General features: G+C 51.1%; 1 protein-coding gene, 1 long non-coding RNA gene and 1 other non-coding gene across 9 annotated transcripts in view; 2 read left to right on the forward strand and 1 right to left on the reverse strand.

Moving 5' to 3' along the window:
* The window catches only part of Phrf1 (PHD and ring finger domains 1), a 29610-nt gene extending 27347 nt beyond the window's left edge, over window positions 1–2263 (reverse strand). For 6 of the 7 annotated variants that reach the window (XM_027408979.2, XM_027408976.2, XM_027408978.2 and 3 more), the window contains exon 1: window positions 1908–2263. The gene's annotated coding sequence lies outside the window, so the exon portion shown is untranslated. The remainder of the gene's footprint in view (window positions 1–1907) is intronic. The other variant, XM_027408975.2, reaches the window with a different exon arrangement.
* A 6494-nt stretch (window positions 2264–8757) lies between these two features.
* On the forward strand, window positions 8758–10184 carry LOC113834948. The gene is made up of 2 exons (XR_003484009.2): window positions 8758–8858; window positions 9370–10184. It is a non-coding gene; the product is annotated as an uncharacterized LOC113834948 (long non-coding RNA).
* On the forward strand, window positions 9042–9120 carry Mir210 (microRNA mir-210). The gene has a single exon (NR_105174.1). It is a non-coding gene; the product is annotated as a microRNA mir-210 (primary transcript).
* Window positions 10185–11942: the final 1758 nt, after the last annotated feature.

Genomic DNA, 11942 nt, shown 5'->3' on the forward strand with positions numbered 1-11942 from the left:
TCCTGGAGAGTCCCAATACCAAAGATAAGCCAAATGGTCATCTGAACTGAGACAGCAGTGCTTTTCTCCTGAGAGCTGGTTATCACAAGGACTCCAGTGATAAGTAGCCCACTTGCCTGCTGCCACCAAATGGGCATGCCATTATTGGCCAATGCTGGCCCTCTGGCATCTGCTCAGTTGGCTATCATCAGATTACAAAGCTCAGATGAAGTTCCTGAGGACTATGGCATTCCCAGGGGCCAGGCTGAAAGGTAGAAAACGCTGGAGGTGTCCCTCTCCTGACTTCAGGAACACCTGCTAGTCCTCCCTTGCAAGCCACTGTAAGAACAATGGAATACCTGTATAAAAGACCTCATAAATGTCACTAGACATTTATGTCATCTTCCTTCTATACCAAGCTCTCAAACTTTGGTTCCACAAAGAACCTTCTACCCATCCATATATATTACATGGTCTTTCCTCATCAGCAATACTCATCTCTTTTCCCAGTCACTCCCAGAGGAAGCCAACTCTCATAGGGAATTCATTCAAGAACTCACCAGCCTGTGCTGTGGGACCATGTGCTTCCCACTAAGTCTAGTGTCCAGTCAGAGGGAAAAAAGAAAGGGGGGAGAACCCCCCAAAAAAAACAGCAAAAGGAAGCTAAAGGGCACAGCTCGAGATCAGAGGCCTCACTTATGGTTCCTAGAGGTACAAGCTTACTTGTCTCCATCAGCCTCAAGAGAATACATGGGCTGCATGCTCAAAGCTACAAGGAGAAAAAAAGTGCAACCCTTCTCTAAGGTCAGATCAGGGCCAGGACTGCCAAGGCCCAGTAGAAGAGCTGATGTCCTCTAAACAATGGGGGCATGATAACTTAAGGAAAGTCAATGGTCACACATTGCTACTGGCTGGGAACAGTAAAGTGAGATTTTGATAAACTATCTTACTTTTACCTGATGCTTGGTGAATTGATCAAGTTGGAAAGGAGTCCTGGACGCAGACTCCTGCAAAACACCACCTCTTATATAAAAAGGCAGACTGAGACACAGAGCTATGGCCTGTCCAGTTTGGTGGCCTCTTTCCTGTGGGGTGACCCAGAGCACGGCACCAGTTCTCGGAAGAGAGGACCTATAACTAATTCTGTGAACCTCAGAATACAATTCTAGGCTTCTCTCGGTGCTCAAAGAGCCACAAATTGCTGTTTTCACTCAACACTCTCACCAAAGAATGAAAACCAAGGGGTTGATGGAAAGAAAGGAATGCTGAGCTGAACGCCAAGCCCGATCTCAAACTCAGAACTTGTGCTTCCAACCAGCGGCCAAAATGACATTCACCACACACGTTACTGGTTTTTGTTGTGGAGTACTACTCGCGAAGATACGATGGGGCAACACGGGTCTCATGTACTGCACAGAAGACATAGAAGGTTTAAAAGAGCAATGTTGGCTCTGCCACTCTGCAGCAATGTAACACCGACAACTGACTTTCACCTCTCTGAACTCTTGACTGTAAAACCCCAACAAACAGCGGAGCCTGCTGGAGACAGCTGCGAGGGCTCTTCGAACTGGGGAACATGATAAACCGCGACACCAACCACAATTTAGGCAAGTGCGGATGGTACTGACCGGGCGAGGGCCATCAGGACAGAGAACAAGGTAGCTAGGGGTCACACCTTTCTCATGCACCAGGCCAGGTTCTCGCACGACCACACAAGTGACCAGCACCACGCCCAGGAGCGTCTCGACCGCAGCCGGGCGTCCCGGGGCTCGGCTCGAGGCCTCGGCCGCCCTCCGGACCGACCCACGGCCAGCGCGACGTAGGCCTCGCCCGCCCCGAGGGCCAAAGACAAAGCGCACGGCCACCGTAGGTATCCCGCGAGACAAGACGCGACAGGGACACCGGGCCGGAGCGCCCACCGCACGTACCTGGAAACCTCGCGCCTCCCAGACGCTCCTAGAGGATCCCGCCTCTGTCCGAACGCGACCGCAACTAGGCCGGACAGCCGCTGCCGCCGCGCGCTCCCCGACCCGGAAGTGCACCGCCACTCTTCCGGAACTTTCCGCCCTGCCCGTTGGTGGAAACTACTGAGACCAAAACGGGGAGGAACCCGCGGCTCGGGATATCGAGACGTCGGAACAGCCCTCTCCCCTCAGAACAGTGACTGGAGCAGGAGAACTATCCGAGAGAGGAGACCGGTGTCTTGCAGGACATTTTCTGTCCAAGCTATTACCAGTGTACCTGGCCACGCTGTGCCCTCCACTTCGGGGAAGTTGGTACGGTCCGACTCTCCATCCGCCGCCCGGATGAATGTGAGCAGCACCAAGGCCACGCCCCCGGCCGTCACCGCCCCCGACTGTCCCGCCCTCCCCTGAGCGCCATCTCCTGGTTGCAGAGCTTAGGAGCTGCGGGCGGCGGCAGGAGCTCAGGAGGAAAGCTTCTGGGTATCCTCTGGGGCTTCCGGTTTCCTTCCAGGCATATGCTGCTGCTGCTGCTGCTGCTTCTTTTTGTTTGTTTGTTTGCTTTTTGTTTTGTTTTGTTTTTCAAGACAGGGTTTCTTTGTGTAGCTTTGGAGCGCATCCTGGCACTCGCTCTGGAGACCAGGCTGGCCTCGAACTCACAGAGATCCGCCTGCCTCTGCCTCCCGAGTGCTGGGATTAAAGGCGTGCGCGGTCCAGGCATATGCTTCTAACTCAGGATGGATTCTGTATCTGCACTCTCCTCCGTTTCTTTCAGCCGGGCGAAAGAGGCACACTAAATCGTGAACTGTAGAGAACTTAACTGTATGGTACAAGTGATTAATAGATGGAATGGGACTAGAGGTGCACTCGGTAGTAGAACACCTTCTTGCCTAGCATGCTTAAGGCCCTGGGGAGAGGGGAGAGAGTATGGTAGGATTAGGGGCAGAAATACGGGAGGACTGGCCAGTGTCAATAAGGTGTTAATAGGACCATGGAGCTGAGGGGAAAATTCGGACCACAAAAATGAGACTGACCTGCCAGGCGATGGTGGTGCATGCCTTTAATCCCAGCACTCGGGAGGCAGAGGCAGGTGGATCTCTGTGAGTTCGAGGCCAGCCTGGTCTCCAGAGCGAGTGCCAGGATAGGCTCCAAAACTACACAGAGAAACCCTGTCTCGAAAAAAAAAAAAAAATAACAATGAGACTGACCTAGAGGCTCAGAGGCACTGACTGGGGTCCCAAACAGGTGGCAATATTGGCTCACTGGATTCCACTGTACATTTGGTGGCTCAGGGACCACTTTGCCTTTGATAGGAATAGAAGACAGAGATTGTGAATTTCCTGAGAAGGGTGTGAATGGGCAGGAGAAGGAGATAAGGAAGAATATGAAGACAGGCATCTGTTTAAAAGGGGGAAAGCCAGGGGATCCCCAGATAGCAGATGGACAAAAGGCCTTGGGGATAAAGTGGGGTGGTGGTGGGGACCAGCATCATCTGAATCTCAGACCACCAGTGCTAAGAGTCGGGATTCTGCAAAACACATGCATGGAGAAGGGCAGGCATGGTAGCATACACCTTTAATCTCAGGCAGGAACAAGAGGATCTCTATGAGTTCAAGGATAGCCTAATGTATATAGTAAGTTCCAGGACAGCCAGGGATACAAAGAGACTCTCAAAAAAGGGGGGAGGGGGGACTTAGGGACTGGGGGTATGGCTAGCTTGGAGGGTGCTTGACTATCATACCCAAAGCCATGAGGCATACTCAACACAAAATAAACCAGGCATGTGCTTGTAATACCAGCACGTGGGAAGTAGAGGCAGAAGTATCAGAAATCCAAGGTCATCCCTGGATACATAGGGAGTTAAAAACATCCTAGGCTACATGAAACTCTAACTCAAAAAAGATGGTAAGGTAGGAGCTACTGAGGCTCTGATAATATCAGCCCTATCAAGGGGCAGAGGCTGTCTGGAGGAACTATAGAGAAACTAGGAAGACCAAACAGGGAAAGCCAGTGCAGTAACTGTTTGCAGTAGATTTGGTGGGAAGGGAGAAATAAATAGAAGTAGTTGAGAAGAGATGATTCAAATAAGTTTAAAATGGAAGAAACTGTCTGGGGCTGGAGAGATGGCTCAGTGGTTAAGAGTACTTGCTGCTCTTCCAGAAGGCCCAGAGTTCAATTCCCAGCACCCACATGGTGGCTCACATCCCTCTTCAACTCCAGCTTCAAGAGATTCAATGCCTCTGGTTTCTGAGGGCACCTGCACTCATGTGTATATACCCACATACCCCCTCCCACAACTATACTCAGCTAAAAGTAATGAATAAAAGACTGCGCTGGGCAGTGGTGGTGCACGCCTTTAATCCCAGCACTCAAGAGGCAGAGACAGGTGGATCTCTGTGAGTTTAAGACCAGCCTGGTCTACAAGAGCTAGTTCCAGGACAGCCTCCAAAGCCACAGACAAACTCTGTCTCGAAAAAAAAAAATGCTACTGGCAGAGTACAAGGAAGAAAGGATGGTGTCAGAGAGGGTTCTCTTGGAATAAATCCTCTCCTTTCTGTGGGCCATCCTGTTGTATCTGGATGGAAGGGGATCTGGACTCAGGTACATTTGGCTATCTATTGTGTAGCTTTGGGTGAACTTCTTACCCTCTTTGTGTCTTAGTGTCCTTTGCTGTAAGATAGAGATGCTAGCTAATCAAACTGGGCCAAACCCATCCTACATAGCACCTTATTCATATGTTCTGACACAAGGCCTCATGTAGTTCAAGCTGGCCTTAAACTTGCTATGTAGCCAAGGCTAGCTTTGAACTCCGAATCTTCTGCCTCTTCCTATAAAGTACAGGTAACACAGGTATGCACCAATCATGACAAGTAGTAGTACCTCTTGAGAACATAGACAAATATCTCTACATCTTACCTGCTGATACATTACCCCCCCCAAAAAAAAAACCCTGGTATATAAAACTTCTCACCTGTCCCCATACACATAGTGGACTGTCATACATATCCCACCCTCACATCAATGTTATGACCGACCTAGTGGCTATGAGTTGCTTTGAGTTGTCTACTGGCCACTTCTCACATGCTCCTGATAGTGTACACATAGGAATGCAACTTGCTCACCTAGACCTGTACCAGGAAGTGCCTGATTTTTTTTTGTTGTTGTTTTTGTTTTTTTTTCGAGACAGGGTTTCTCTGTGGCTTTGGACACTGTCCTGGAACTAGCTCTTGTAGACCAGGCTGGTCTCGAACTCACAGAGATCCACCTGCCTCTGCCTCCCAAGTGCTGGGATCAAAGGCGTGCGCCACCACTGCCCGGCGCCTACTGGATTCTTAATGTATGCTGGCACCCACTGCTTCTATCTCATGCATGAATAGACATAGAAATGGCATGTATGACCGGGCAGTGGTAGTTCCAGGACAGCCTGCAAAGCCACAGAGAAACCCTGTCTCGAAAAAAAAAAAAAAAAAAATGGCATGTATGTTCATAGAAGGTATAACTAGACTGTGTGTTGCCACTGTTCTGTACAGTCCAAATCAGCCTCTCTCAAAGGGTTTAGCCCTTTCCCCTGTCATCTGAATACCAAGCAACACAGAGCTGGGTGAACACTTTAGCCTAGGCATTGCCTTCTGCCTACTTGATCCCTGGCAACAAGAATGCTGGACAGTTAAGGGATTCCCAAAGGAAGCTGAAGCAAGGGCAGTAGTGAATGTGATTTGGGTAAGAACAAGGAATTTGAAACTTCCAAAATTGATGAAGAGACAAGGAGCTGCCTCCTCAGACCAGGCAAGTCTGTTGTGTTGTTTGACTACAAATTGGGTGGCCAAATGAAACAGAATTTAGCTGGGCGTTGGTGGCGCATGCCTTTGATCCCAGCACTCAGAAGGCAGAGGCAGGTGGGTCTCTGTGAGTTCGAGACCAGCCTGGTTTACAAGAGCTAGTTCCAGGACAGCCTCCAAAGCCACGGAGAAACCCTGTCTCAAAAAAACAAAACAAAACAAAACAAAAAAAACAGAATTTATTCTTTCATAGTTCTGCGTGCCAGATGTCAGAGTTCAAGCCAGGCCAGGCTCTTGCTTCCTACATAGGTATGGGGAGAATCTTTACTGCCTTTCTCAGTTGGGGGCACTAGGCTTCCCTGGGCTTTGGCATCATCACACTTCCTCCTGGACTTTTCCTTTGTGTCTGTGTTCTCTCTATTGTCATTTATAAGGACACTTTCATTGGATTTAGGGCATCCCAGTTAACTCATAATGGTCTCAAAAATCCATTCTTGGCTTTACATGCTGAAGTATACTTTGTGTATATAGCCTTCCAGTTTGTTTACCACAAACATATACCACAGAAGCCAGAAGAGAGTATTGCATCTCCTAGACTTGGAGTTGCAGACAAGTCTGAGCCACTATGTGAGTGCTAGAATTAAACCCAGATCCTCTGGAAGAGGAGCGAGTGCTGTCAACCACTGAGCCTTCTCTCCAGCCCCTGGTACACACTTAATCCAGCAGCTTGGAGTCAAAAGCAAGTGAACTCTGTGAGACTGAGGACAGCTAATCTACAAGGTGAGTTCTAGGCCAGCCACGTTCAATAAAACCCTGTCTAAAATATAGTAAAAAGACACCCCCACACCCTCCACACACACTTCTTTTTCAGTCACAATTATAAGCTGTAAATAGGATTTGGACAGATATTTTGGATGGTACCATACACCCACCACACAGGATGATAAGGTATACATTTCAGATGGGAAGTTCTGAGGCACATGTGGGAAACATCCTGGCAAAGCCAGGAGGAACCAAGCTTCTCCTGTCTCTCCCTAGTCCCTGACATCTGTCCTCTGAACCTAGGTCATGCTCTCAAGACAGGAACCTTCTCAGGATTCCCAATAATTATCAAGAATTCTTTCAGGATCCACATGGTCCATGAAAGGTTCAGGCATTATGCTGGCCTGCCCCTGTTACCTGGTGGAACAGGCAGTACCCTGGTCAGCCCAAGGTTCCATGGGAACTAAGTCTGCATGCAGGTACAGAGGACCCCTTTAAAAGACAGGTCCCTACACATTTACGCTCTGTTTCCCCGCTCTGTTTCCTCTCAGCTTTCTCTCCACTCTGTCTCCCACCTATGTGCTAGCTCTGTCTATGGCGACCGGCCATGTCGGTCAGCCATTTACCCCTGTTCCTCTTCTTAGTCTCCCCATTCTGCTGGTCCTTATAATAAACTTATAGTCAATATGTGTCATGTCTCAGCATTTCTATTCTTTTTAAACAAAAGAATAACAGTCCAAGCCTTGCTGACCCTTCAAATACCCTCCACCCCAGAGGCTGGCTTGAAACTTGCATCATATCCTTCTGCTTCTGCCTCTAATCAAGGTTACAGAGGAATAATTTCTGCCGGGTTAACGGGTGCATCACCACTTTCAGCTTGATCCTTCAATTTCTGATCCTCTGTGGAAACTGAGTCCGATGCTCCTGGCTTCTCGGTGCTACATCCCTAAATGGCCACAATGCACAAGTTTCTACATTTGAATTTGTTCCCTTGAGGTATAGGCTGGGCCAGATACCGCCCTGATAATGCCTCAGTACTTAAGATACCTAGGCTGGGTTTCTGGCAGCTGGCAGGCTCCAGCCCAGACTTTATGAGATTCAGGATACAGGGAGGCCAAAGAAACAGAGGGGACCAAAGCAGGACATAGAGTTGAAGGACAGGAGGCTGAGATGAGACTGGCCCCTGAGCCAAGGATCGGGGTATCTGTGATGGACAAAGGGGCCATTTGGAGTGGCCTAGAGCAAGGAAAGGCTGTTCCCTTGGGAGGATATCCCTGAGGATGGTTGAAGTAGACAGGAAAGCGGAAAAAGGACCTTTGCCTCACAAGCAATAGAACAGCTGCTGCATCTTCTTGAGTGATTAAGAGCCTTTAAATGCCCCATGATTCCCCGCAGAAACAACCTGGGTGAGGGAGGTGAGTAGGGAGGGAAGTAAGTCTCTTTTGGCTGTACCCCCATCCCATCCCTTTGGTTCTCCTCCTAGGGGTCCAATAACTGGCCCTGCTTATCCTAAGGAAGGTGACAGTTGCCCTAGCAGGCACTCCCGCCTATCAATGCATAGGGGCAAGCCCTCTGAGAGCACAGCACTCTGCTGGACTCTCCCTCCAGAGTCGGTCGCTTAGGTGGCGGCAAAGGCAAGTCAGACAAACGGCCCCCTCCTCACAGCCAGACGGACCCACATATCTTTAGATTACACAGGCGCTGGAGAAAGGCAGGGGTATACGTGCCTCCAGAGGGCATGCCGTCCCTGGCCACCCAGGCCACTCCTGGGTCACTGCCAGGACTACGTGCGCCTGGAGTGTTAGGAGTTCCCCAAGAGGGGCGGTCTTTAGACTGGGCGGGGGACAACCGGTCCGCCCTAACATTAGGCTGGGAGGCGGGGCAGCTTCTTTGCCTCAAAGGTCCCGCCTTGTCCAGCTGTCTCCTCGCGCTGGGCGGGTGAAGCACTCCACTGTCAGGCGGGAGGTCCCAACTCCAGGCCCAGATGCAGTGAGCCCAGACGGTACCACCGCTCGAGGGAAGGGGATATGCCTTGGACTATACCAACGATCAGCCACGGTCCGGCGAGGCCGTCCCGCAAGCCACGCCCAGCAGGTGGCGGCCCCTCCCCAAGCCGACGTGCAGAAAGGAACGCGCCGGCCTCGCCCGCGAAGGGTTGCGCGGCGGTGGGCGGGGCGTGCTGCCTCCACCTCGTGTTCACTGGCTACAGTCCTGCAGGGTGGGCCCTACTCGACCTGTCATTGGCTGCGAGACAGATACTTTGCATACGGGGCGGGGTAAATGGGCCCGATTGGGGCCCGCCTTGGGTGTGAGAGTGGCCACTGCCGCCACTGAAGTTGATTCAAGAGCTGGCCATGGCCCGGTGCCGGGGTCACAGGTGAAACAGGAGGGTTACAAGGTTGGCGGATGGGGGAGCACTTCGAGGCTGCCCTTTTCAGGGGCTATGGGGATTGGGCGGGACAAGAGAGGAGTGGCTCTGTTGTCCAAGTTGGAGGGGACGGGGGCGGGGACGGAGAGTGCGACCCCCTCCACTTGCCCGCCAGCCAGGGCAGTCCTTCCAGGCTCAGGACAGCCACTGCCCACCGCACACTGCGTTGCTCCGGACCCACTGTGCGTGTGACAGCGGCTGATCTGTCCCTGGGCAGCGCGAATCCCTGGCCCTTCAGTGACCCGGGTTGGCATCAGGCAGGCAGGCGCCACTGTGGGGAGGAGAGGCAGGGTAGCAGGCCACTAGGAGAGGATTGCACCTACAGACAGGCCTGCATGTGGGAGCCCAGCTAAGATAGCTTGGGCTGGGGGTACACTGGGGGCTTCTCTGCCCTTCACTTGTGGGACTGAGGTTGGGTCAGGTACCCTCTTGGAGGAAACTTTCTTCTTATGTGTATTAGGGTTCAAGGCTGTTTAGTTCCCTGAACAGCCACCGTCGAAGGCATCCAAGGCATCTCTGGGTATGCACAGGTGTGAACTTAAGCCAACAGAACCAGAGCCTACAGGACCCACCTCCCAAGGGGCAACTCTGGAACTTCCTACAGGGAGACAGCAGCAGTCTGAGTGCCCCTGCCTGTTTCTGTCACTTCAGTGATGAGGGAGTCTTTGTGGACTCTGGGACAAGCCTCTCCGAGGGACACTCCTGTCAGGTGTTCTCAAGTCCATCTGAAAGTGGAAAAGGATCTCTAGGGAAACTATAGGCTACAGGACTAGGACATTTGTAGTGGGTCTGGTCCCTGGAGATGGAGGGCCTTCCCTTAGTCCAGGCCTCTCCAGACTGACACTGGCCTGTTTTGTCATCACAGTGGTATCAAACTCAGAGTGTTCTGCAGATGAGGGGAGGTTTATGTGGCCTCTGGATTGAGAAACTGCAGAGCTGACTCTCATTGCTGGACAGCTACTTACTGGGGAGAGTCTCTGAACTAGGCTTCTTCCACTTCTGCACTGAAATGAACACGGCCTCTGAGACCTAGCAGAGTCTGGCCCTGACTTCTGGTTGGATTGCCCAGATTAGACTTGCCTACCCCACACTGATAGCTAACATGGGTGATGTCCTAACTTCACCTATATAGGATAGCTCACTTGGCCAGGTCCTGCCCTGTCAGGGACCAGACATTTGTGGGCAGCTTGTCTGTTCCTCACTTCAGCAAACTTCACACTATTGTTTCTAAAGTAAAGCTGCAAGTTCCAAAGTAAACTTTCCATTAACTCAAGAGTTTTTTGTTTTGTTTTGTTTTTGGTGGTTCAAAGCAATCTAGCAACTGCTGGGAGTATGGGAGTCTGTCCACTTGAAACAGCCACCAAGAAGCAGATCTCTACCATCCTTCCCCTGCAAAGCAAAGCATAGTGGCCATCTGAAGGAGGAGGCTTGGTAGCTTCTTCTTTTTTTTTTTTTTTTTTTTTTTGGTTTTTCGAGACAGGGTTTCTCTGTATTGTTTTGGAGGCTGTCCTGGAACTCGCTCTGTAGAACAGGCTGGCCTCGAACTCCCAGAGATCCACCTGCCTCTACCTCCCAAGTGTCAGGAAAAAATGGCATGTGCCACCAACGCTCGGCTGCTTGGCAGCTTCTTTAGTGCTACCAGCAATAGTATACTACACACTGGACCTGGCCTAGGCAGGGGCCTCCAGGAGAAACAGGTGCTCCTCAGGACACAGGGAACATGTAGAAAGACTCAAAAGAAGAGGATGTAGCTTACCCCTGCCTAGCTTCCTGTGTGGGGTGGTCTCTGGGTGGAACCTGGCACTGCATCCACTGGACTATGTGCTTAGCCTGGGAGATGAACCATGCCAAGAGGTTTATTCAACTCTCCCGAGGGCTTTAAGTGGGGGGAGCAGGTTCCTCAGACCCATCTTCGCACCAAGGACACAACCCTAGTGGCTTTTGCATTCTAGGATCCATCATATGTGACCTTTTGCTTGACCCTGCCTGCCTGGGGCCACGGGTCAGGCAGGTCTAGGCTGCAGCAGGCTCAGGCTGGAATGCAGACAGGAATAGTTGCTGGAAGTTCTGGCCTGCTGACACCAATCAGGAGCCTCCCTCCCTCTACCGCCTGGCCTCTCCTCTTCCTTGTTTCCTGTTTCAGGCAAGAATATGGTCTGTTGCGCAGTGGTGGTGCACACCTTTAATCCCAGCACTTGGGAGGAAGAGGTGGGCAGATCTCCGAGTCTGAGGCCAGCCTGGTCTACAAAGTGAGTTACAGGACAACCAATACTATATACAAAGAAACCTTGTCTTGAAGAACCAAAAAGAAAAAAAGAATATGGTCTTCCTTATTCCTCCAGCACAGGATTTCCATGTCCCCTTTCAGTCTGCCTCAGAAAAAATAGGGAACACTAAACCTTGCTCAGGAGCCAGCCAGAAAGAAAGCCGAGCGCATTCCAAATGTCCTCTTAAATATGATGTAAAGACTCTCATCATCTGCCGGGTGGTGATGATGCATATCTTTAACCCCAGCACCCGGAAGGCAGAGGCAGGTGGATTTCTTTGAGTTCTAGGCCACCCTGGTCTACCTGGTCTACAAAGTGAGTTCCAGGACAGCTAGGGCTATTACACAGAGAAACCCTGTCTCAAAAACAACCAAAAGTCCCTCATAATCTCCCAATTCTTATAGTTTTGATCCTCACAAAGATTTCCAGCCCCAGGTGCTCAGAACTTGTAGCTTGCCTGCATAACCAGGATTTTAGAAGCGGTCACTATCTGTTCAAGAACTAGAGCACTAGTTGGGCTGGGCTGTGGAAGCATCCCTGCCCCAATGTCAAAGCTAGAGGCTCATAAACAGGCTTCACACCCACTCTAAGAGGAAAGGGACAGCCCTACCATCCAATGCCCATATCTACCTTGGGGCTGGCAAAGATTTCTAGGGAAGATTCCCTGGGCCTAGCCAACCCAGAAGTCACAGACTTGACCCAGGAGTCCAGGACTCGCCCCCACAAGTTCTCAGCAAACCTGACGGGCGGGTCTAGCTTGTCCTGG

Source organism: Cricetulus griseus, chromosome 3 (assembly GCF_003668045.3).
Source record: "Cricetulus griseus strain 17A/GY chromosome 3, alternate assembly CriGri-PICRH-1.0, whole genome shotgun sequence".
Lineage (NCBI taxonomy): Eukaryota > Metazoa > Chordata > Mammalia > Rodentia > Cricetidae > Cricetulus > Cricetulus griseus.